The following is a 27,906-nucleotide window of genomic DNA, read 5'->3' as shown; positions in this document are numbered from 1 at the left end:
CCCCTTGTCCCACCCTTATGCCTCCTTCTTCATTCCAGGTCCTCTGTCTTCTCAGAGAAGAGAAGGCCCCCAAGGGGTACCATCCCACCTTGGCATCTCAAATATCCTCTCACATTAACCTCTGACAAGACAGCCCAGCCAGGAGAAAGGGATCTAAAGGCAGGCAACAGAGTCAGAATTGGCCCCTACTCCCATTGTTAGGAGACTTACAACTTGATTAAGCTGCACATCTGCCTCATATATGTAAGGGGTCTAGGTCTAGATCTAATCCAGTCATGCTTTTGGTTGATGGTTCAGGCTCTGTGAGGCCCCATGGGCCCAGGTAGTTTACTCTGTAGGCCTTCTTCTTCTTCTTCTTCTTCTTCTTCTTCTTCTTCTTCTTCTTCTTCTTCTTCTTCTTCTTCTTCTTCTTTCTTCTTTCTTGATTAACCTGTTTTTTAAAAAATATTTATTATAATTTATTCACATTACATCTCGATTGTTATCCCCTCGCTCTTGTCTTCCTATTGTCACCCTCCCTCTCTCTTCCACCCTATTCCCCTCCCCTAGACCTCTGACAGGGGGGACCCTCCTCCCCCACTGTCTGAACTCAGCATATCAGATCTCATCAGAATAACATGCATCCCCTTCCGCTGTATGCCCACAAGGCTGCCCCACCAAAAGGCAGTAATCAAATCACTGGCACTAGAGTTGGTGGCAGAGGCAGTGCCTGCTGTCCTCCACCTGCCAACATGGAGAATGAGCTGTTCATCGGCTATGTCTGAACAAACGTTCTCTTTACTTGGTAAATCAGTTTGTTCCATGGGTCCAAATCTGGCAGACTTGATGAGGTCTCCTTGTGGAGGTTCTGACCCTCTGATTCCTTCCATCCCACAATTCTTCCATGCAACTCTCAATACTTCATCCAGAGTCCAGCTGGGACTCCCAGTTTCTTCCCTGATCCCCTGTTGTGGGCTGTCTCTCAGAGGCATTTATGTTGGGCTAATATCAACTTAAAAGTGAGTATATACCACACATGTCTTTCTGGGTCTGGGTTAGCTCACTCAGGATGATGCTTTCTAGTTATATCCATTTGCCAGCAAATTTCAAGATTTCCTTGTTTTTTGATAGCTGAATAGTATTCTATTATGTAAACATACCAGTTTCCTTATCTATTCTTTGATTAAGGGACATTTGGTTGTTTCCAGATTCTGGCCATTACAAATAATGCTGTTATGAACAAAGCTCAGCAAAAATTCTTGTTATATGGTGGAACATCTTTCAGGTATACACCCAGGAGTGGTATAACTGGGTCTTGAAGTAGCACTGTTTCCAATTTCCAGAGAAAGCACCAGATTGATTTCCAAAGTGATTTTATAAGTGCTGTCACTTGAGTTTTTGATCTCAGCCATTTTGATAGGTTTAAGATGGAATCTCAGAATCTTTTCGGCTTACATTTCACTGATGACTGAGGATTTGAACATTTCTTCAAGTGTTTCTCAGCCATTCAATATTCTTCTGTTGAGAATTATTTGTTTAGCTCTTTACTCCATTTTTAATTGGGTCATTTTGGTTTGGTGATGTTTAGTGACTTGAGTTCTTTATATATTTTAGATATTAGCCCCTAGTCAGATGTAGTGTTGGTGAAGATCTTTTCTCAGTCTGTAGGCTGTTGTTTTTTTCTGTTGACAGTGTCCTCTGCATAAAAGAAGCTTTTCAGTTTCATGAGGTCCCATTTATTAATTATTGACCTTATAGCCTGAGCTATTGGTGTTCTGTTCAGGAAGTTGTCTCGTGTGCTAATGAGTTCAAAGCTCTTCACTACTTTTTCCTCTAACAGATCTTGTGTGTCTAGTTTTATGTTGAAGTTATTAATCCACTTGGACTTTAGTTTTGTGCAGGGTGATAAATACAGATTTATTTGCGTTTTCTAGATATAAACATCTATTTAGACTGATGCTATTTGTTAAATATATTATCTTTTTTTTTACTGTATGGTTTTGGTTTCTTTGTAAAAAATCAAGTGTCCATAGATTTACAATTTTTTTCTGGGTCTTAGATTCAATTCTGTTGATCAACCAGCCTATTTCTATGCCAATACCATGCTGTTTTTTTACTGTTGCTCTATAGTACCGCTTGAGATCAGGGATGGAGATTCTTCCAAAAGACAGAATTGTTGTAACTATTCTGGTTCTTTGGTTTTTCCATTTAAAATTGAGAGTTGATCTTTCAGGGTCTTTAAAGAATTGTATAGGTATTTTGATAGAGTTTGCATTGAATTTTTAAATTCAAATTATCCCACAAAATAGAAACAGAAGTTATATTGCCAAGCCACAGTCACCTCGATACCTAAACCATACAAAGACTCAAACAAAGAAAGAAAATTTCAGACTAATTTCTCTTATGAAGATTGATGTGAACATACTCAATAAAAACAGAATACAAGAACACATAAAAATGTTATTCACCATGACCAGGTAGTCTTCATTTCATCCCAGGCATGCAAGGGTGGTTCATTATATGGAAATCCATCATATAGGCAAACTGAGAGAAAAAAAAAAAGCACATGGTCATCTCCTTAGAGGCCAAAAAACATTTGAAAAATCCAACACCAAGTCATGTTAAAAGTGTTGGAGAAATCCAGGATACACATACCTAATCACAGTACAGGCAATATACAGCAAACCTATAGCTTCAAACTAAATGGAGAGAAACAAACCAATTCCACTGAAATCAGGGATAAGATAAAGCTGCCCACTCTACCTGTGTCTCTTCATTATAGTACTTGAAGTCTTAGATAGAGCAATAAGACAACTAAAGGAGAAAAGGGTATAGAAATTGGAAAAGAACAAATCAAAGTATCACTACTGGAGGATGATATGATAGTATACACTGGTGACTCCAAAAATTCTACCAAGGAAATCTCACAATTGATAAACACCTTCAACATAGTGTCTGGATAAAAATCAACTCAAAAAAAAAAAAAAAAAAAAAAAAAAAAAAAAAAAAAAAAAACCAGTAGCCCTGCTGTATTCAAGTGACAAACATTCCGAGAAAGAAATTAAGGAAACTACACTCTTCAGAATAGCCACAAATAATATAAAGTATCTTGGTGTAACTCTAACCAAGCAAGTGAAAAACTTGTATGAAAAAAAAAATCATGTCTCTGAAGAAAGAAAATGAAGGAGATATTAGGATATGGAAAGATCTCCCATTAGGAGATCTTAGGTTTGGAGAATCTACATCTTCTTGTGGTGTCCTTGACCCCTCCAACTTCCTCTAACATTGTTTCCACTCTTCCATAAAACTCACCAAGTTCAGCCTATTGTTTGGCTATGGGTTTCCGCATTTGTTTCTATCACCTACTGGATGAAGTCTCTAGAAGAAAGTTACACTAGGCTCCTGTCTACAAACATAGCAGAGTGTCATTAACAGTGACAGGGGTTGGCTCTCTTTCAGGAGGTGGGTCACAAGTTGGGCCAGTCATTTGTTTGCCATTCCCTCAATCTCTGATCCATCTCTATTCCTACACTTCTTGTAAACATGACACTCTCTCCCTCTGCTGGGTACCACACCTGGATATAGGAGGTGGCCACTTCAGGCTTCCTAAGCCCAGTTGTTAGAAGTCTAAGTAGGGTCACCTCCATAGACTCTCAGGAGCCTCACCTGTCCTGTAGATGAACCCCCTACATCGGATTTCCATTCTCTCTCCAGGTCTTCCCCTCTACTCCTTGGTCTCTCCACACCTGAACCTTACCTCCATGTTGCCTTCCACACTCCCTTTCCCACCCAGTTCCCTGACACCATGTACTTCAAATGTCTATTTTATTTCCTCTTTGAAGTTAGATTCAATCATCCTCCCTTGGTGCTTCCTTGGCTTCTTTGATGGATTATAGCATGGTTATCCTGTACTTTATGGCTAAAATCTGCGTATAAGGGAGTCTATACCATGTGTGTATTTATGGGTCTGAATTACCTCACTAAGGATGATCTCATCTAGTACCATCCATTTGGCTGCAAATTGCATGATGTCTTTGTTTTTAATAGCTGAGTAATATTCCATCTTGTAAATGTTCCACTTTCCTTTATTCATTTTTCGATTGAAGGACATCTAGGTTGTATTCAATTTCTATTATGAAAAAACTGTTATAAACATGCTTGAGCACATGTCCTTGTGATGTGGTGGAACATTGTTTTGGTTGCCAAGGAGTGGGCTTTGAGGTAGATCTATTCCCAATTTTGTGAGAAACCTCCAGATCATTTTCCACACTGGTTGTACAAGTTTGCCTTTTCACCAGCATTGGAGAAGTGTTTTGCCTTGCTCCACCATGTGCTGTCACTTGAGTTTTTGATCTTAGCCATTCTTTGGATTATAAAATGGAATCTCAGAGTTGATTTGATTTGCATTTCCCTGAAGACTAAGGCCTTTGCACATTTCTTTAAGTGCTTCTAGTCCATTCGAAATTACTGTTTTGAGGATTCTTTGTTTAGCTTTGGACACCTAATATTAACTGGATTATTTGGTTTGTTGGTGTTTAATTTCTTGAATTCTTTATATATTTTGGATATTATCCCTCTGTCGATTGTAGGGTTGGTGAAGATCTTTATCCAATTTTTAGGCTGCTATTTTGTCCTATTGATGGTGCTCTTTGCTCTAGGGCATTTTCTTTTTTATTTTATTTTATTTTTTTTATTAATTTATTCTTGTTACATCTCAATGTTTATCCCATCCCTTGTATCCTCCCATTCCCCCCCCCCATTTTCCCATTATTCCCCTCCCCTATGACTGTTCCTGAGGGGGATTACGTCCCCCTATATATTCTCACAGGGTATCAAGTCTCTTCTTGGCTACTTGCTGTCCTTCCTCTGAGTGCCACCAGGTCTCCCCCTCCAGGGGACATGGTCAAATGTGAGGCACCAGAGTACGTGAGAAAGTCGTATCACACTCTCCACTCAACTGTGGAGAATATTCTGACCATTGGCTAGATCTGGGAAGGGGTTTAAAGTTTACCTCCTGTATTGTCCTTGGCTGGTGCCTTTTCTTAATTAGTATTTGATAGAGGGAGATGGGTCCAGTCCATTATGTGTGGTGCCATTGGGCAGGTGGTCATAGTCCTATAAGAATGTAGGTTGAGTGAGCAAGACACAAGGAGCAAGCCAGTAAACAGCACTCCTCCATGGCTTCTGCATCAGCTCCTGCCTCCAGGAGCTGATTGTCCTGTTTGAGTTCCTTCCCTGCCTTTCTTTGATAAAGAACTGTGATGTGGAAGTGTAAACTGAACAAACCCTTTGTTTCGCACGTTGCTTTAGTCATGGCATTTTATCACAGCAATAATGAATTTAAGGCACAAGAGGAGTATTTTAATTTGTATTTTATTGATGAAATATAATTGGTAATATAAGTACCCTGATATAATGAACTCTGTTCAAAATCACATCCTGTAAGCTCTAATCATGCATAATATTGTACTTTGTGTTTTGAAATGAGTGATAAATATAATCAACAGTTCATATTCCCCACCTTACTAGTTACTTAAAATTAGCTCTGATAAAAAAATTTAAGAATATATATGTATATTTCTTCAGCAAATAATTAAAATGTTATTCATGCAAAGTATGATAAATACATAAATGCTGAGTAATACTTGTTTGATTTCCATAGCAGAAAACTTTTTCCATGTCCAGTCTCAGTAACTAAAACCCCAAATAAGCACTGATTTAAACAGTCCTTACAGCTTTATCTCTTTTTCTGTTTCTAGAATATTGAGATTAGAGACGGTACATATTTTAGTGACTGTCTTATTTTCTTCTGCACTAGTTACTGTGTTGTATTTGAGAAATATGTCATGTTCACTTTTGTTTACCTGAGTATATCATGTTACTATATATAACTATGTGCAGATTAATCATTTTTTCTTCTGTTGATAGGGGTTAGAATTGTTTCTTGTTCCAAGGTATAGTGGACAAAATCTGTTGCGATCACTCTTTTGTATGTATTTTGGTGAATGGGTATGTTCATGTATAGCTTTGGGCAAAATTGCTAAATTTGCAAGATTACAGGTATGTTCATTTAAAAAGAAACCACCACATATTTTTTCAACATCATAAAGATAGTCATCATGTCTATTGAATGTTCTAATAGCCCTGCTGCCTTTTTTTTTTTTGACTTAGTTATGGATGTGTAATATATCTCATTTTGGTATTAATTTCAATTTCATTGGTAAAAAATGAAGTTGAGTAACTTTTCATAAGCTTATCGATGAGGTAGATAGTCTCTTTTGTAATGTGTCATTTAAGGCTTTTGACAATTTTTCAAATGGGTTGTCAGTCTTTATATTCCAATTGTAAAACTCTTTTATACATCCTGGATAAGAGTCTCTAGTTATATAGCGTTGCAAATTTCTTCTTCGACTCCGTATCTTGCCTTTTCATTCTTTTAATATTGTCATATAATGAACATAAACTTAATTAGCACAAATTACAAATCTGTTCCATTATGATTAGTGCTTTCTTTTATTCTACTTAAGAACTCTTTGCCTGTCTCAAGTTCATGAAAATTATTTTCTGTGTTATCTGTAGAATATTATTTTTCAAATTGAGATTATGATCGATCTGGCATAGGTCTTTAAGAAGTTATAAAATATTGGTCAAAGTTCTTTTTACTTATCATTTGAATATCAAATAGACTGAGTGCTATTTATTGAGAGTATTTATTCGCTAAGATGGAGACTGCCTCCAGGCCTGGTGGCCTAAATCTTTAATCCCACCATTCAGGAGGCATACGCAGGTGGATCTCTGTGAGTTCGAGGCCAGCCAGGTCTTCAAAGAGAGTCCCAGGACAACCAAAACTATTAACCAAAGAAACCCTGTCTCAAACCACCCACCACCAAAAAAGAAACACTGCCTTTTTCTCTAGCAAATCAATGAAAATGTGTAAATCAAAGAATAATATGTGACCTGTTTTGTTTCTTTAATATTGTTTTACTTAACTGTTCCTTTTTTTAACATTCTTTGATCACTATGTACATCATATGAATTGTGATATTTTGTTTTAGTGTTGAAAGTTGTCTGTGCTACTCTTGATCTGAATTTTTTTTTAAAAATTGTGGAAATTGTTAAAAGTAATCCTTAAAAATTATTCTTCTAACTTGAAACTTCACAAAATATATAGCTTCTAATTCTCTCTTATTTTTCTTTTGATGTATACTATATTTGTTATTTCCTACTTATAAAATAATTACCCTATATCTAAAATATTTGTTGAACACATTAATATTTTATATACTCACTATGCAACCTATTTCTTACTTCCATGGCCTCTTATTTCCAAGATGATTTCATTTCTAAATTTTTATTAGTATATGAAAAGTTATAGTGTTCTCATAACAGCCCACTGACATGTATAACTTGATAGAGAATACCATTTTTCTTCTGTCCACTAAAAGGTATGACGATAATTTTTAGTGGAAAAGTAACTTTTATTCACCAGATGTAATTGTCATCTCAGGGATTACTACTGAACAAACCCACCCTTTTTAGTTCTTTCTGAACTATGGCTAAAGCCAGCTGTTCTGGCTCAAACTCCTCTCCAAGCTGACGGATTCAATCTGGCTTCTTTCTCTTGGCTCCTCACACCAACTCTGGCAGTTTGTTCTAATCTTCATACTATCTGGCTTTACCTGCCTCTATACGAACTCAAGAACAAACTCAACTCCACTACACTGCATTAACTCAACTGAGGTACAGCAAACTCAACTCTACCTACCTGAACTGACTGAGCTGAACTTAACTGCCATAAACTGAACTGCTACTGTCTTGCCTTTCAAGTGATGCTCCACTGACTGCCAAATGATTGACCTTAACTCAATTCTACTGTACATCTTCTCTACTGAACTCTCTACTGTCCCCAACTCTACTGCTTTCTTAACTGTACTTTCTCATCTACTGAACTCTCTACTGTGTTGTCTTCTCTACTCTCATTTGTGCCCTACTCTACTGTGCTCTCTTAAATAGCTTCTCTTTCCTAGGCTGTTCTTGTAAGAGTTGGGTGTAACCTATCCTGTCAAATCTTTCTTTCTCTGATTCATCACTTTGTATGCTCCTCAATTAGATGTCACTTTGAAATATGGCTGTTTGAAAACTAACTTTGCCTTCATTGTTTGAGATTAAAGGTGTGTACTAAAGGTCTGTTTGTACTTCAGGCAGACATTTTCAAAACATGTTCATTTAGTAAACAACAATCTCCCCAGCCATAGAGTTTTTACCAGGTTTATTCTAATTGGGCAGGGATCAAATAAAATCAGTAGATGTTTGGTTACCCCAATAACATCCACACAAGTATTGCACTAGTTACCCTTTTACCACAAGATAATACCATTGATGATGGTTTTCCTTTAGAGGCCTTCATAGTACTTTCAAGTAACATGAACCACAGTCAACCTGAAAGAAATTTCTGGGATAAATCAAATTTGTTTTTTTCTATGTTCTACCACCAAATGTACGGTATTCTCAAAAATAGGGCTTTACCATTTTTTCTTATCGAAAGCCAAAATGCTGGAGCAGAAGCCTACACTGTTTTGAGGAGTACCTGGGCACCCCTTAAGATATTTCATTAAGAAGAATTCCAGGCCTAGAATTGGGCTTTTCATTTCGTAACCTATGATTTCAGCGAACAACACTATACAGTGCAATGGTACTAAGATCAGATTAGGCAAGCTTCACAGAGAAAAATGCCTGCTAAATGCAGTAAGGGTCATTATAAAGATAGAAAAGAATGTATCTACCCAAAAGACTAATAATTTTAATTGTACGTGTATATGTATGTGTATATACACACATAGAAAGAACAAAAGGGAAAAAAATGGAAGCAGCAACAACAAATACTGGGAAAAAAGCAGCAAGGCTATAATAGAATATTTAAACATTTTGTGTCATGGTCTAACCTATTTTAAATCAACCACCTCATTAACAACAGGAAATATTTATATCTAGAATAGTCCAAACTGGTAATAAACAAACCAACCAACAAAAACTCATGTGGTTTTCTTCATGTCTATATAATAAAATAGCATAGTATATTTTTTGAAGTTCTGATTCAGTTGTCCCATCCTAACTGTGACGGATGGGTTCTAAGGCTCACAGTGTGTACCTGACCACCAGGTAGTACCAAGTCCTGTGTCTGAATGTTATTTTCAGTGTTGACTAAGCACTTCTTTTGCAGTGTAGCTATAATTTTTAGTTTGAGATAGCGACAAATCCATCATGAACTTTTTTATTTCTTACAAATTCATAAAAGATTCATTTTTACTACATATATGATAGGCTTAACCCTAAGCACTTTTTAAAATCTATCTCTTTCATTAAATAAGTTACTTTCCCCTTCAATTTAAAAGAAGTAGTTTATGAGGTCTACATGACCTGTCTGCACAGCCAGCATTGCTACCCTTTGCTTGGGAGCATCATGAGATCAGATAAATGCCACTTGAAAAACAAACATTTTGTTAACTGCAGCAGTTGTTGGGTAGCTAATGAGGGCTTTAAGTGGCAAATACTCAGGCACCTTCAACTATGCAAATATTTGGAATAATTATGGTTTATTCTTTGGGTTAGATGAAGTAAGATATTTCATATTTTGTCGTGATTTTGAAAATTGTGTGCAATCAAGAACTTATACGGTCTTTACTTTTTACTATTTCACTTAAAATCATTGGACACAATTGGCTCGTAGGTAACTAAAACCAAAGAGAACAAAAGCATTGTTCTACAAGGGGCACTGAAACTAAATGAATTGTATTGAGGCCATTATGGACATAAAACAAAATCTCAGAATATAAAATAGTTTTGTTTGTGTCATTTCACTATATTACACAGCTGAAAATAAAGCTGTGATCAAGGTGGAATTAGCAGTTTACAGGACTCAGGGTGGCTTGTGTAGGAAGTGGGAACTTTTATGAATAAGGAGACTAATGAGGGAATTTTTCTGGGTCCTTCATATTATCACAGATGCATGGGCTTACACAGGTGACTGAACAGTGTACACCTAAAGGAACACACACAGCCATGCAAGGACAAGTGACACTGTGCATGATGACTATGATGAAGGAGTTGTTACCAGTGACAACATTCTTTGATTAAGTCATTACTTTCCAAAGCAACTAGATCAGTACAACAGGAGATTCTCTCTACAGAGATCCTTACAGTTGCAAGATAAAATAGCATTATCTCTGGATCAAAAAAAAAAAAAAAAAAAAAAAAAAAAAAAAAAAAAAAAAAGCAATGTATTTTGGTAGCACATTATAAATCCATTGCTTTGTTTGTTTGCTTGTTTGCTTTTGTAAAGGAAAAGGGATGAGATTAGAGAGACGCCTCAGTGCTGCCTAGCCATTGTTTCTCTTCAATAGGACACAGAGCTTGCTCCGCAGAATATACACCATTGGCTCACAACAGCCAGAAGCTCCAGCTCCCAGGGACTGACTCCCTCTTCTGGTCTGCAAGTACTCCTGCATTCACATACACATACCACTCCCCATGCCCCAACACCCCCACAACTACACACAATTAAAAAGGAATTAAATGTTTTTTCAAATAAAGATAAAGTGCACTCAGTCTTGATCTGACTTGATGTGCTGAGGTGGGTTTGGGGAGGTCTCCGCTCTTCTGAGGGGTTGAAGTGGGGGGATGGCGGAAGAGAGCAGGAAGGAACTAGGAGGATAGGAGGGGGGGCTATGATTAAGATGTGAAATGAATAAATAAATTAATTAATTAAAAAAGAAAACGAAAAAGCAAAACCCACAAATCAAAGCGTGCACACATGTGTGCGCGCACACACACACACACATACACACACACAAACCTAAAAAATTATCTAAATCTCAGTAAGGCCATTGTCTCACAGTAAATGTTGGCTTATGATATTCCTTTCCCACTTCAAGACAGCATTACTGTAACCTAAGTATTAAACATAATTTCTGTATGAATAATATTTCATTTACTCTCATAGATAGTATGAAAATAACTCAACCCATCGTAGTAAGAATAATAATACAATCTGCATTTATGGGTTTAAGTTTGAGAGCACTGGATCAAACATCTTCTCATTTCCAAAACTGACCTATCTCTACTTCTAAGGCTTGGAAATTAACTTCCTCTCATAACTTTTAACCATATATAACTTAAGGTATATAAATCCAATAGATATATTCACATACTTAGTTAAATATATTAAGAGTTAGCTTTTCTTTTCCAAAGTAATCAGCAGGCACCATAGGTCTATCTGTTTTGAGAATGGGTGAGGTTGTATTATGTTATATCAATACTGAAAGTTTGCTTTAAAATTTGTTGCTAGTAAAATGAAGGTGTAAGAATTGGCAGAGCCAACTCCTGTAGTATGTTATCACCATACTGTCAAGCAGTGCATGGGTGCCAACTCTGACGACACTGGGTGTGTTATAAATCAAGCATGAGCCATGGGTTTCTTACAGCAATAATACATTTCAACTCTTACCTTATTACTACATTTCTTGGACACCACAGGATAATATATTTTAAGGTTCAAGTGATGCAGCCAAATGCAATGAGAGTTCAGAGTCATTTCCTGACATTGGTCTACTAATCACTGGTGTATGAGTATTTGAATGTCCAAACCCGTGTCTATCTGTAAGGTGTGTTAAGCTTTGCCTTCTTCTTGTGTAGGCTTCATATAAGATCTCATAAAAATACGCATTTAGTATAGAAGAATTCCTTTCTCTTGAGCAACTGCTATAAAGTCTGAGGATATCGGTATAATGCTGCATGAAATATGTGTGCACTATGCTGTTAGAACATTACATATGAATTTTAAAAGAAAAGGTATGTTTCCTTTAAAGAGATCCTTTAAGCCTACATTGCATTTAAGGATCTAGAAACAGTGACGTATACTGACTTGTGTTTGGTCTGAAATCAAAGCCACATCATATATGCTCTGGAAGAAGAAGAGTCAAATGATCTTTTTAAAAGTAGGCTGTGTGACAATAGGAATGTACCAAAATATTTTACTTATCTTTTTATGAGAAGGTTAAATACTTCAGGAAAAGGATAGGATTTTTTCTCATGTTGACTAATCCAGACAAAAACGAACAGAGATTTGCTTTCTTCAGCATTTATTGATATTAATTGCTTTATTGAACTAGCTGTGGGAACTGGGATTTCCCAATGCTAGCATAAAGGATTGTTATTTATAAGCTAACTGATCCCACAAATTCTGCACTTAGCTCAACATTTCCGTTGGAAATACGTAAAGAATCCTTTAAAAACTGTTATATCTCAGCTTTCTTACTGCATGTGAAATCACATGAGCTAAATGATAAAACATTTTTCAGGAAAAAAAAGCGGGGGAGAATTTTAACATCTCATATACTATGCCTCAAATCAAACCCTGAAATGCAGCTTGTTATTACATTTTTCTTCTATTTATTTTTAATTCTTCCCTTTTGGCTCTGTCTTACAGGTGTCCCTAGTTACAACCATCAGTAAAAAGAAAACACATATGTAGCTCATAAATCTGTATTTGTGCTAAAGTATGGGAGAAAAGTATCATCAGTGCCTCTTTCCAGTTTCCTTCCTTTGAGCACTTAGAAGCTCTCTACATGTTCTGAACTGAAGTCAAAGAAACCAAGCATGGTCCCGTGTGATAGGTGACCAGGAAAGTCTCTGCAAGCCATTTCTAGTTGTAACTACAGCAGTTAAGGCAGAAACCCCCAGGCTTCAGGTTAGAGCACAAAAGGACCTGGTAATTGAGATTTGATAAAGTAATGAGCTGCCAGTCACCTTTATTTGTATGAACTTTTCAAAGCCCTGATAGGTCATTGTAAAATATAACAGGAACATTTTTGTTAGGGATGGCCTAACCTGGCACGAAGGAAGGTTTTAGTTTTCTAGGCCTTTACTTTTGTGCAGATATTCAAGCTAGCAAGGCACCAGAGGTAACACTGAGATAAACTGGGGCCAGGGTTCAACCAGATATTTGCTTTAGTGTCTGTTTTTTCACATTTAGCATGTCAGATGTTTCAAATCACATCACATTGAAATGTGGTATGAAAATTTTATTGAAACACTTCTCTCTCCGATTTGCTTTGAATATTAAGAGTTAGAGTTCTAACATGATTCATTTGACAAAAACCATACCACAAACAAAAGCACTGGGGCTATTGCATAAACTATACCACAAATAAAAGTATTGAGGCTGTTGCATATTATATTTTATAAATCAATAGTTTATTTTTACATTGTGCTTTTCGAATTTTGCTTTCCCTTATGGTAGATGGATACATTTGTTCATGAGAGAAATGTGTTTTCACCGATAAAAGAAGTCATTATTATCATTTATTTTATAAATATGAGGATAGTTTCTCTATAGTCAAAGTTAAGGAAAGACATGTATGTTCTGCTATCAGAGTAGCCTAGACTTGCTTATGGAGTTCATCTGGAAATGTTTAAAATCAAGCTCAAACTAACCTAGAAGCTTCTTTTCTGCTGACGAACTTTCATAATATGGAAAGCACTATGCTAGCTTCTGGAGAGAGCATTCACTAAAAACCATAAGTACCCAAATATGAACCCCATGATCTTCAAAGACTGACAAGCCATTCTCATTGGCGTTAAAGTGGCACGAATGTTATGGGTAACCAACTACTTTCTGATTGGATTTCAGGTCTACTCTACAGAAGGAAATTCATAGTGAGTACTGTAAATCTGAACAAGAGTCAACAGTTGTGAAGCTCATGAGTCTAAGGGGGACCATCTACTACTACTACTTTATTAACTGGGGATGGTACCTAATGTCTTCTAAATACGTGTCTTTGTAAACATAGATTAGTACAGCTCTTGGTTCCCACACATATATATATCACATTTACAATTTACACAGTGATAAAATGACATTTTTAATAGTATTTTAAAACAAGAAGTAAATAAATCAAAAGTAGAATTATACTATAAGTTTTCTTTTATATTTTATATTTTTAAATGTCCATAATTACCATCTAGAATTTAATGAGTGGAGAAAACATAGTTTGCATAATTTTTATTGTAGCAAAATTAAAAGAAAAAGCAAAAGACCTTTCAATGGATGCAGTAAACAAAATAGATTTTCTTCACATAAGCAGAATTTTCTTGTTATTCTTGTACTTATTACTTTTAAAAGGCATAGCCGGGCGTGGTGGCGCATGCCTTTAATCCCAGCACTCGGGAGGCAGAGGCAGGCGGATCGCTGTGAGTTCGAGGCCAGCCTGGTCTACAAAGTGAGTCCAGGATGACCAAGGCTACACAGAGAAACCCTGTCTCGAAAACCCAAAAAAAAAAAAAAAAAAAAGGCATCATTATTTAGAAAATAATTTAACACTACATTCCACGTTCAGTTTCATAGGTAGTTGTAGGGAAAATATTCTTCTCATTACTCTAAAAATGATGGAGTTAACAGATACCTCATTAAAATGGGAAGATGATTAGTTTGACTTCTTTAAAATTATCTTTCTGAGTATGTAATGGCATTAATTTCAATATTCTTAAACCCCAACCTTTTTCCTTATGAGTAGAAATGATAACTAAGAGTACATGTGTGATTAATTCACTAAACGATATGGAATGGCTGAGTAAGAGACTCAATACAATGGCAGTAAAGAAGCGATGATACATTTGTTTAACTTTAGTTTATTATGTCTTAACCTAAGAAAACGTACAACCCAAGCTATATATAAAAAACAAAAGCAAACCCTAACAAAACAAAACAAATGAACAAACAAAACAGATCCCCAAATCACTAGCAACCACTGCATTATCAGATGACAACTGTTTTTCGCAGTTATTCAGTCTGATTCAGGACCAAGAAAAGGCCCTTTGTCTTCTCCTCCCACATGGCAGGCTGCACAAACGCCTAGTTCTGTGACTTTATTGTTTCCTGCACAGTGACTTTTAAGGTCTGCCTACCTTAGTCACAATCTCAGGATTCCACCCTCAGGCCTCCTCCACTTCCTTTTTAGATGCCAATTCCTGATACATGGGCTCAAGGAAATAACCCATTCACTGGGCCTCCGGAGAACACACAGGGTTTGTGACTTCTGAGTTATCTGTACTCCACTAAGATTGAAAAAAAACTAAAGCACAATATCATTTTTTTTTATATTTAACCATTTAAAGTCCAATAGGAACTTATCATTTTTCACAGAGAATTTGTAAATAGGATCTTTATTGATATCACCCTAACCCACGCTATCCTGTTAGAAAAGTCCTACTGAAACAGAAGTCCTCCATTTCTTACCAAATCATGCCTCATCCTTTTACTATCTTTTACTCTGTCACTACGGTTTTGCCTCAATCTGTTAATAAATTAACCAATTATGTTTATAACTTCTGTGGATGTATACACTTAGATAATTAAAATTGTATTAATTTTGAAGTCATGAAATTATATTTTTGAAACATAGACAGTGCTGTTGTCCAAACTAACTGCAAAGATTACATTCACATAGTATCAAATATTTCTTTAATAAGCTAATATAGTTACTTCTGCCATAACTTCCATGAACATATGTAATATTATCTTCCTGATCTTTATATAATGAAAGTTCTTTGCTACATTCAACACTAAAGATATCAGTGTGTGAATATAATACATCACAAAACATGCATGAAATAACAAAATAAATGTCCTTAATGTGTTTATACACACTGATATGTTGTGTATAAATATGTATATAAAGATGTGTGTAATTATATTTAAATGGCCAGACATCTCATGTAGATCCTTGTAAATTTATTACAAGAGAACTGCGCCATCTGTGTAATATTTCACCGATGATATCAATGTGTTTAATAAATTTCTATATTTTATTTCTAACCCTACCTTCTTTCCTTTAACATTCCACAAAGACCAGGAAAGTAAAACCTGATTTAAACATCATGGTACTTAGCACATACTAACTACATTTGAGTGAAATTCAGTGTGTTAATACTAAGGGAAACTCTCTTTGCTAATTTTTGGTAGACAATGTCATGTGATCTGTGTGATCTTGGACCCATGACTAGAAAATGGTCCTAGAGACAAGGAGGAGCCTCAAATCCTCATCCTGGAAATTTTTTGGTTCTGTATTGGTAGGGAAATGTTCAAAAAATGATTTTCACTGCATCTTTTCTCTCACTTTCTTCAAAAAGTTATTCATTAGCAAGTCTTTGATTTTTATTGAGGAAGGCTATAAATAAGCCTCTCCATCCCTTTGCTTTAATTAAGATTTGCTACTTAAAACTTAACTTTTTTACATATCCTGATTATGTCCAAGCAATTTGCAACATGACATGCATAGGATTTTCTGTTTGTTTGTTTGTTTGTTTAATTTCTGAACGGAGCTCAGTGTAGAAACAGGAAGAATTGTACACATTACTGCTACAGTAAGCTCTGAAGCTGGAGGCAACTAAATTCCGTAAAGAAGAGTCCTGTGGTGTCACTAGGTGGTCTCAGTGACTCTTGAATATCAGAAAATTTTTACATTTATAGATTTTACTCCAATTAAAAGGACTAGTGAAAGCCTTTTCAGTGTCCTGCATCTGTTGGAGAAAATAGTTCTCCACGAGTCACTACAAAGGAATGTCAGCTGAGAATCACATGCCACTATGAACACTGCACTTTTTGGTTCTGTATTTGTATTTCATCTCTAAGTGGAGCTTCTCCTCCTGGGATGCAGCCCAAGCCTGCACACGTGCACACACAGCCTGCACAAACACACACAGAAGCCTGCACACACGCACACACACATATTTTCTTTCTCCTGCATTTGCTGTAAATCTTTAGATAATGTCACATACATAGCTTGTGATGAAATCTTGTTAATGTGTGAATAAATATAAATTAATAAACTACACATAATTCATAACTTTGAAGACAAAAAACAGGGAGCACTTTTATGCAGAATATTGTACCCAGAGTCAATCAATGTTGAAAACTTTTATTGCAAACATTTAAAATTTGGAATGGGTTATTTTCACTTTAAAATGAGTATTCCTAATAGTAATAATTGACTAAAAATGTTGCAAAATGCATCTCATGTATTGGAAATAACACTGGATTCAACTGAACAGGAAACCTTGTAGAATAATAAAGATTCATCTGGGCTTATAAGCTCTATTGGCTTTGATTCTACTGCTGATAACTACATTTCTAAAATTTAGTTGTTAATCTTATCTGAGCTGTTCTGCTTTCAGCTTCACGAGAACTGCAACACTAGTTTTATGAGCAAAGCTTCCCAGGACACTTGAGTCACCAAGTCCTGACGGAAGTATAATCTGTGAGGACATTGCCACTGGCTGCCAACGCAGGGGAAGAACAGTCTAAATCGTTAAGATTCAGTCATCCCTAAAATTGCAGCTTGATCTTGATTTTTTTTTTCTTCTTCTTGGCCATCTGTCCAGGATTCTTGTTGCTGTTGTGGTTTGGTTGATTAAAAAATGCTTTACTGCAGTACTCACAGCATCCCCATGCAAAATAAGGTAGTAAAACAAGAAGTTGAGTGCATAGAATTTATGGTGAAGATGACACACTCGTGGAGACTGTGTGATTCGTGAAAACACCAGTCAGTTTTTGCTGGTCCCTCACTAAGAAACGCATGAGCAGATTCCATTAGCTTGAAATTTTCTCAATCAGTGTTTCATAAACATTGACATGAATACAGACCCCCAAGGGATCTCAGGAAGCTTGGATGTGACTGAAAAATCTCACAGGGTGTGAGGTCTTAGATTCTGCATTTCTGCTCAGATCCCAGGTGATGCTGACGTTGCCAGGTAAATGACTAGACGTGAGCAGACTGTTTCTAAACTATTCTTCCCCAATCTTTGTATCCAAATTTACAGAAATTTGTTCCTTTCACTTGAGTTATGTCTGTGTTTGTTCTGCCAGCTCCTGATTTCTAAAGAAATAAAATTGGAGTAATATAAAAGCTGGACTCACTAAAGTAAGGAAAAGAACTTGAAACATGCAGAAATCTTAAATTTTAGGTGACTTTTTCAACTACTGAATGAAAAACTCAAGCTTCTGTCTAGCAGGATCTTTGAGACTTCAACCTTTTCCAGTTATTGAGCAAAGCACTATGCCCCACTTTGCTCCCTGTCATGAGTCTGTGGATATCCCACAGAAGTGTCTTTTCACATATCCATTAACAAAGGATGAATTGTCTATTAAATAGGAAAGCTTTATCATTCATAGTAACAGGAAATCCCAAACTCACAGTATTATATACAATAATATCTGAATACACAATCAGACTCTTTGAATTATACTGTAGGATCAACAAATACAGCAAAGAGCCTACAAAATCTGTTTCTCTCAGGGCATTCACAATGCAAGTGAGCCATGATGAAGGAGAAAATATGGTTAAGCTCACTTACTAGGCACATAAGCATATCTAACCTTTAATCTTCAATTTCAATTTTCCAATTTAACGGATGACATCTAATAGAAAAGAAAAATATAATGGTCAATGCAATGGAATTAAATGCACAGCCTCCAAACTTGCTATAGAATTTTCTTTTTATCCTCCGTACCAGACTCTGATGCAGTTTTACTTTTGAACACAGGAAGAAACTGTCACTTGGTAAGTAGTGTTTCTGAAGTCTGTACATTGTCCAAAAGTGTATGAAGATCCTGGAACGGCCTCTGCTCTTGGACTATTGGCTAAAGAAAATAGTATTGTAGTGCTTGTGGAAAATGCTACCACCACCTACTGGCATATGTTGTACATAAAATTAAAAATGCTTTTAAATTATTTTGAACAGGTCAAATAAAGGCAGAGACCTAGAAAAAAGAGGAAAGTCATATTATTTGTCACTCTATTTCCAAATTTAGCCAAATGAATTTGTCCCCTTCTTAACAGAGTGACATAAACTTCTAATTACCTGAAGAAACAGAAAAAGAAGTCGGGGAGACATTAAATTCTTAAAATATTACAAAACCATAATGACTCCCTCTTTACGTTTTAAATGTGTTTAAGAAAATCTGGTATTTTTTCACAGGTTGATTTTCTCATTTCTGTTTTATTAAACTCAAGAGAACACAGGAGGTTTACTTCAGTGAGGAAAGTTAACAAGAAAGACAGAAATAGCATTATTTAAAATCATAACCAACAACAAAACTATTCAATGTAACAATTCTGATTAAATGAAATGATAAAAAAAATTATATGCCCACTGGAGTTTTTATTCCACAGTTAATTTCATTAACTTTTATGTCAGCATTAAGTCATTGTTTTCTTTAAAACTTTCCTCAAGAAGCATGTTGTTTCCTGGGTTATTCTTTTGAAATGTATCCTCACACAGCATTGTCTTTTGCCCTACAAATTTCCTATGTTTAAAGAAAGTATCTCTTGCATAGAATCTATTTTCTTGTTCAATAGTTTAATATTTTGCATCAATGAGCTGTAGACCCATGAAAGGATATGGGATTAAAGGCATTAGTTCTCTTTCCAAAACTTTACTGTGACACCTCTATTTGTTAGCATTTAAAATGGACAAATCATCCCTTCAATGACAGAGAATGAGGATAAATTTGATGAAATCTAATGGCATAGTTAAAAAACCTAGAGGCTTGGCCCTATTAAATTTTAAATATTAAAAGAAAATACTTCCAATAATAAATTTCATTTATACATTCAATGTTGATTTCACTTTTCTTTATGAAGACTAAAATATTATAGAAAATAATATTAGATTATTCCTCATCATGCTATTTAAATAACCACTAGTCACCATTTCCCTAGTGGTGATATCTTCTTGAAAAACTATTGTTCCCTACAATACTGTTTTAAATTAGGATTTGTTGTTTAATAGTAACTTACTGCCTTTGTAGAGTAGTTTGACAGTGTGTAGTTTTGTTTATGTGGCTCCTTATGTACCTCAAGACATACTGTCTTCTTCATTTCAGGGAGAAATAGGCATCACTAGATGTTCAATCTTCATTAGCAAAGCTGATTCATTGGTGGGTGGTCACAACAGACAAACTGCTCAATCTTTTTGCACTTGAAATAACATAATGGAGAACTGCAGTAGACAAGTCAGATGAAGCCATAACAAAAAAGAACAAAGGAAAAAGGACGCATTGCTTTAATTGTGATGAACTTGAAAGAACAAGATGGAAAGTATTTCAAACTGTGGGCAGAAAAGTTCTTCCTAGAAATACTGAAGCCACTCAAATAAACAACCATCTTATAAAGAGAAGTTTAGTTTTTTGTGATTGACAAGGTTTACTTGCTTAATGAGGCAATGTATCACTTATTGTAAAAAATTAAAAATATTACTCACAACTTTATTACAGTTCAAGTAACTTTATCTCCATTCTCAAAATCACAAATAAGATTTACCCAGACATATATTGTTCGCATGTTTGCAAAATGATGACACTTTTTAAGTAGTAGTTAATGACAATTTAATTTCTCTTGGGGGATACATAAAATTTTATAAATTAAGAGGTAATACTGAATAAAGTCTGTGAGCATTTTAAAATAGAGCTGATAGTAGAATGAACACCAGTTTTGAGATGCTTTGGTCCTGCCAACATAAGGCAAGGGTTTGCCTCCCCTAGTTTCTGAGGTAATTTATTGTAGTTTTAAGTGGCTGTTCATCCACTTTTATTTTAGTAATTATATGCTAACAAATTCTATACTAACAAAAATAAAAGTATATACTAACAAAAAGATTCCTTTTCTTTTATTCAAAAGAAATAAAATATATTTTTAGAATGTCCAAACAAATGTAGTAATGGCTTGGCACAGAGTGATGAAGTTACAAAAATATTAAAGAGAATATAGATAGTTTTAAACAATTTTAATCAGTGTGCAGAAGTGATTAAGTATATAGAATAGCAAAAAGTGGAAAATACATCTTTTGACTTTCCATGTGTACCTGCCATTTGCAAATAAGGGAATATAAATTTAATAATATCAGTCTGTGGAAGTTTTTAATGTGAGAGAAGGGGACAGTGGTTTAAATGTCCACCAATCCACTTCAAGTGAAGAAACTTATATTAAAAGATGTAAAGAAGGAGAAGAAGGTGAAGCAAGAGGAGGATGAGAGAGAAAAGATGGAGGAGGAGGAGGAAGGAGGAGGAGAGGGAAGGAAGTGAGAGAAGAGGAAAAGAAGAGGAGAAAGAGGAGGAAGGAGAGGAGAAGGGAGGAAGATGAAGAAGAGGAGAGGAGGAGGAGAAGGGGAGGAGGAGGGGGGAGGAGGAGGGGGAAGGCGGGAGGAGAGGGGGAGGAGGAGGGGGTTTTGAGGAGGAGGCAGGGGATATGCAAGCACTATTTTCTTTACATAGAATGCTACTTTACAAAATAACGAAATTGGACCCAAGATAAACTTGCTTGAAAGATGACATTTTTATAACTTGGATAGTTTGTATAAAAACTACCTCACTTTTGCTTGATTTATGTTTGGTTTTTTGTGATTTCATGGATGTAGAACAGACGAGTGAAATTAAAGGAAATTTTAGTGAAGAGCACAGATGCTGATGATAAGTGAACAGGAAATGTCATGAAGCCTTATCCAATATGGCTGTCAGAATTTTCGTGACGAGAGTGAAAAGACAAACAAACATAATGCAACCAGCTCTAGTTGAATAAAACACATAGCCTGCATTCCGTCCATGTCAATGTTCCTGAATAAGGCCAAAGGAAGTGGACAGCTTTTTAAGACCAGTACCATTTATTAAAGATGCATTTGACAGTTCCTTCAAAACATGTGGATAGCATATCTCCAAATTAACTCAGTTAAGATATTTATTACGGAGAGAAGTACACACTTAAGAAAGGGACAAGTATAATGCAAAATCAGATATGTTAACCATAGTCCTAGTTTTTCCATTTATACGTCAACATATTATTTCCCTACAGTCTTTTTTATAATTTTGATATTAAATGCTGTTCTGACATTTAAGTTTACAATGCTGATTTCTAGCTGTTGATAAATATGAAAGCATAAGGTTTTGGGTTTTTGTTGTTGTTGGTGGTGGTGATATTTTTGTTATTGTTGTTGTTGCTTTGGTTAGATTTTTGTTTGTTTGTTTTCTTTTGTATTTTGAGAGAGGGTTTCTCTGTAGCCTTGGCTGTTTTCCTGGACTCACATTGTAGACCTGGCTTGCCTGGAATTCACAGTGAGCTGCCTGCCTCTGCCTCCAGAGTGCTGGGATTAAAGGCATATGTAACCACACCCAGCTAAAGTAGATGCTTTTAAAATGAGTTTGGCACACCTAGATAAACCTGATCCTCTGGCCATTCTATTCTTAAACACATTATTGTAGTGATTTTTCCTTTAATTTGTTTTAGAGAAACTGATAGATATTTTAAATCCTTATCCAAAGAAGCACTTGTATTCATCTGAGCATAGAAACAGTTAAAGTACCTATGAAAACTAAACATTTGATTATTTCAAATATTTCCAACAATTTTCCATTTTATTTTTGGGTAATTGTTATATAGAAACATAAGTACAGACTGGGACAAGTACTTTGCAGGCTTATTAACTAAGTAGTGAAGAAAGTCAACTCAAATAATGGTTTAATCTTCGGAATCATTAATCTGTACTCCTTTATGCCGTTCATAATTAGATAGAAGAGCTGGTTGCTCCAGTCATTGAAGAAATGCACTCATTTGTTAAGATGGTTCCAAGCTAAAATCATTCCAGATTGTTCGCTTGTAGCATTCCAGTCTGAGGCCTATCACAACTTTGTCTTCATAATAATCATTACATTCAATTCAAATGCTAGTCATGGGAATTGTTACTTGACATTTATTTATTTTGCATTTTATCTCAAACTGATTTTAATTGGGGGGGGGGGGAGGAAAGCAGGAAGGAAACCAATCTGCTGTGTCAGCACTTACTTGTTTACAGAAAATTTCAGCTGAGGTGACCCTGTTCTGGTGGGAAACTCTGATTAGAGCCCTTTCTGCTTCAGTGACAAGTCCGCACACTTTTCTTTTTGTGGAAGATATCACAAAACTTTTAAGGGAAACAAATTAAAATAACAGGCATTATTAAATGGTCAGATGGAGGACACACTTGAATTTAAAAATATCTAATAATTTTAAGGTAGGAGCTGATTATGATCAAATCGCTTGTCATTTGATACATTAGTGTAGCACATTTGTTTCAAATAAAATAAAGAGAAATTTGAGAAATCATAAGCAGAATTTAAGTACAGTAATAGCAACTATGAGATTAATATTGAAGTATAAAACACACATGTTAAAATCATATTAATAGCCTTGTGCCTTGGAAATTTTCTCTTTTTTTTTTTTTACATTATTTTACTTTTGAAATAGATCTGATAGACTGGAATGGCTGTCTAACACCAATTAGACTCCAAATTCTGGGTTTTATTTTATTTTATGTTTTTGAAAATAAGAAAGGAAACAATCGTGAATTGGCATGGGTAGGTGGTAGGGGATGTCCGGGGCGGGGGCAGTACAAAGAGCAAAGACACAAACAAAATATAATATATGACATTCTCAAAGAATGAACAAAAATTCATAAAGGTAATATGTAAAATGGAATACTACAGACTGGGCACATGTAAATGTATTCCTTCTGGGAAAAACAGTTCCTTCCCCCCATTTTTTTCCTTCTACATATTGTGTTGTTTTAGTTTGAAACAGCTTCCCCCAGTCCCTTGCTGTTACACTTCAGTTCTGATGTGAGCAAAGTGAGGATACTGGATAATTCCGGGAAAGACAGTTGTTTTTCAGGGATTCTCTTCTTTGACAAGTAAAATAGAGGATCTTGAAGCTCCCTCAGAAGGGGAAATAAAACAGACACAGAGAGAACTGTGTGAAAAAGAGGGTAGGAAGGATTTAAGAGTGTGGCTCGATCAAGTTGGTGGGCTGGAGAACAGGCAGGTATGTTGGGAGGTGAGAGGGCTGGGAGAGAGAAGGGAAGCCTATGCAGGGGAAGGGGCATCACTAGGACAAACTGTAGACCCTGTGAGAGGTAGCCTCCTGGGAGGATATGCAGGTGACACTAGATGATACTCCTATCAGAGGGGGATATGGAGATGGAAGTGGCCTCCTCTATAGCCAGGAGGGACTTCCAGTGGAGGGAGGGACAGCAACCCACCCACAAAACCTTCGACTCAAAATTTACTTGACCAACAAGGTGTGTTGGATAAAGATGGAGCAGGGATTGAAGGAAGGGCCAAACAATGACTGTCCCAACTTGAGACCCACCCAATGGGAGAGAGCCAATCCCCAACACTACTAACAATATTCTGCTACTCTTGCAGACAGGATCCTAGCATAACTCTCCTCAGGGAGGCTCCACTTAGTAGTTAGTGGAAACAGAAGCAGAGACCACATCCAAACATTAGGCAGGGAGAATAGTGTGAAAGAGTTGGAGAAGGGATAGAGGAACCTGGAGGGGACAAGAGCTCCAAAAGAACACTGACAGAGTCAACAAACGTAGGCCCATGGGGGCTTACAGAGACTGAACCACGAACCAAAGAGCATGCACGGACTGGACCTAGGTCACCTACAGATATGTAGCTAATTGGCAGCTTGATCTTCCTGAGGATCCTCCACCAATTAGGGCAGGGGCTGTCTATTACCTGGACTGTGTTGCCTGGATTTGAATCACTTTCACTTTTCGAGGCTTCCTTGTCCAGCCTCAGGGGAAAAGGATGAGATTAGTCCTGATGCAATTTGATGGTGATGGACACTCCCCTTTTCTTAAGAAAAGAGTGCAGGGGAAAGTGGGGGAGAGTTGAGGATGGCAGTACACAGAGGAGAGGTTGGAGGGGGCTGCCTTAGGGATGTAAAGTAAATAAATAAAATTTTTTAGAGAAGTAAAAGAAAATTAGCTAGTAATTGTAACTTCTCTTTGTTTAATTTCCAAAGGAGTTTCCCTAAATAAAAAGGATATTGTTTTACTATGTTGTTTATCTTTGTTTAAACACTTTTCATTCTTTAGTGCTGATTTCTGGTGTAACAATTTTGGTACACCTTAGAAAGGGAAAGAAAGAAAGAAAGAAAGAAAGAAAGAAAGAAAGAAAGAAAGAAAGAAAGAAAGAAGAGAAATAGGAAATAAATAAAAATTTAGAAAAAAGCTAGAAAGATTCTGATTGCCTTTGAACTCAAAAGCAAGTATATGAATTACAGTTAGAAGTTATTAAAGTACATAACATTAGACAGTTCCTGCATTCCACAGGAAAAGATGACCCTGAATATCCCCAGTTAGTTCTCCTGTTGTTGTTGTCTGTTGGTCAGTTTTACCATTTATCGATTTCATTTGCTTGTTTTGCAAAGGTGTAAGCAGGGCACATTGCTGCATTCCTCAGGAATAAGCAAGGCTTAGAAGGTGCAAAAGGACAAAGCCAGCATCGACTACAAAGTGAGATTATGTCAAGAAATAAAACACAAAAACCATTGTGTAAATCTATTACAGTTTCTTTATTCATTCTTCTGTTAAAGGACATTTAGGTTGTTTCCAGATTCTGGCTATTATGAATAAAGCCGCTATGAACCTATTTGAGTAAATGTCCTTGTTGAAAGGTGGAACATCTTTCGGGCATATGACCAGGAATGGTACATAGCTGAGTCTTGAGTTAGTACTATTTGCAATTTTCTGAGAAAGTGTCAGATTGATTTCCAAAGTGGTTGTGCAAGTTTGCACTCCTATCAGCAATGGAGGAGTGTTCCCCTTTCTCTACATTGTTACCAGCATGTGCTGTCACTTGATGTAATTTTTTTTTCTCTTTCAAGCTTTAGGGTTTTTTCTTTTTGTTTTTTTTTTATATAGATCTTTATATTAATACACATATATACAATAAACTACCTATAGCAAGAAGAACCGTGAAACAATCAGGAATTATATAAATGTAATATTCATAGTGTTTTAGCTATTTGTATTTGGCAGGCTTAAAGAAATCATCTTTCCTATCTTGGTGAGTCTAAAATTCTGGATATAAACCAGTATCCATATATCTCACTATTATCAACTTAAAACATCTATCTAGACCTAAAAACATCTTAACCCCTAAACAACTAAGCTTAATTGTAAAACTAGTCATTCTGGTAGGTGTAAGATGGAATATCAGAGACATTTTGATTTGCATTTCCCTGATGACTAGGGACATTGGGCATTTCTTTAGGTGTTTTTCTACAATTCGATATTCCTCTGTTGAAAATAATTTGATCAGTTCTGTCCCCTACTCAGCTATTAAAAGCAAGGAAATCTTCAAATTTGCAGGAAAATGGATGGAACTAGAAAAGATCATCCTGAGTGAGGTAACCCAGACCCAGAAAGACAGGCATGGTATATACTCACTTATAAGTGGACATTAGTCACATAATACAGGATAATCACCCTACAATACACAGACCTAAAGAAGCTAAATAACAAGGAAGGTGCTAGGGAGAATGCTTAATTATACCAGAGGCAGTTGAAGAGAAGGAGCAGGACAGAAGCCTACAATAGAGGTCCTCTGAAAGACTCCATCCATCAAGGGACCAAAGCAGATGCTGAGACTCACAGACAAACTTTGGACTGGGGCACAAGGAGTGTTGTGGAATTGTTAGGAGATAGAAGGACCTGGAGAGGGAAGGAGTTCCACAACAAGACCAATGAATCCAACAAATCTGGGCCATTACCATGGAGTGGGGGTGGGGAGTAGCTACAGAGACTGATGCACCAACCAAGGAACATGCATGTTGAGGACCTAGGTCCTCTGCTCAGATGTAGTTGATAGGCAGCACAGTCTCCTTGTAGGTCCCATAATATGGAGAATAGGGGCTACTTCTGGCATGGACTCTGGTGCCCACTCATTGTTCTCTTCCCCCTGGTGGGGCAGCTTTGACAGGCCACAGAGAAAGAGAATGTATGTAGTCCAGATGAGACTTGATGGGCTGAGGTCAGATAATAGGGGAGGAGAGATGCCCCTTTCTAAGGATTGTAGGAAGGAGGAAGGGAGTTGAGAAAGGAAGGGTAGGACTGGAAGGCCATAGGGAGGGGAATAAAATTTGGGTGTTAAGTGAAAAAATTAAAAATAAAAAATTTAAAAATAAAAAATTTAAAAAGAGATCTTACAAATTAAAATATTTTTTGTGAATAAAAAACATAAAAACCTATTGAGACTTTAGTGGCGAGAAGATGGACTATTTTAGTAAAGATCTTAAAAGATTGAAACTATTGGTCCACAAATTTCTGGAATTCCTTGTTTTTAATAGCTGAGTAGTATTCCATAGTGTATATGTACCACAGTGTCTTTATCCATTCTTCTACTGAGGAACATTTAGGCTGTTTCCAGGTTCTGGCTATTATGAATAAGGCTGCTATGAACATGGTTAAGCATATGTCCTTGTTGTGTGCTGGAGCATCGTCTGGGTATATTCCAAGGAGTGGAATAGCTGGGTCTTGAGGAAGCCTTATTCTCAGTTTTCTGAGATAGTGCCAGATAGAATGGACTCTGGTGCCCCATATTTGACCAAGTCCTCTAGATGGGGAGGCCTGGTTACACTCAGAGAAAGGATAGCAGGCTACCAAGAAGAGACTTGATACCCTATGAGCATATACAGGGGGAGGAGGTCCCCTTCAGTCACAGTCATAGGGGAAGGGGAGTAAGGGGAAAATGGGAAGGAGGGAGGAATGGGAGGATACTAGGGATGGGCTAACAATGGAGATGTAATATGAATAAATTAATAAATATACTCTAAAAAATATTGAGACTGACTAATCAGAGCATTCACGTCTTGGGGAGACTCACTTTCCTTTTCTTAGCAGTTGTTAACAGCTTGTAGCTCTTCATATAGGGATGGGACCCTGGGAGATGGGGAGACATGAGAAGGGTAGGGAGGAAAAGCAGGAAGGAGGAAATTGTATTTAAATTGCAAAGACAATTAAAGACTAGGAAAAAAATGTTATAGAGGTATATTA

The sequence above is a fragment of the Acomys russatus genome, chromosome 24 (genome assembly GCF_903995435.1).
Source record: "Acomys russatus chromosome 24, mAcoRus1.1, whole genome shotgun sequence".
NCBI classification, from domain to species: Eukaryota; Metazoa; Chordata; class Mammalia; order Rodentia; family Muridae; genus Acomys; species Acomys russatus.
The sequence above is the reverse complement of the archived record's forward strand: the minus strand, read 5'-3'. Positions refer to the sequence as shown.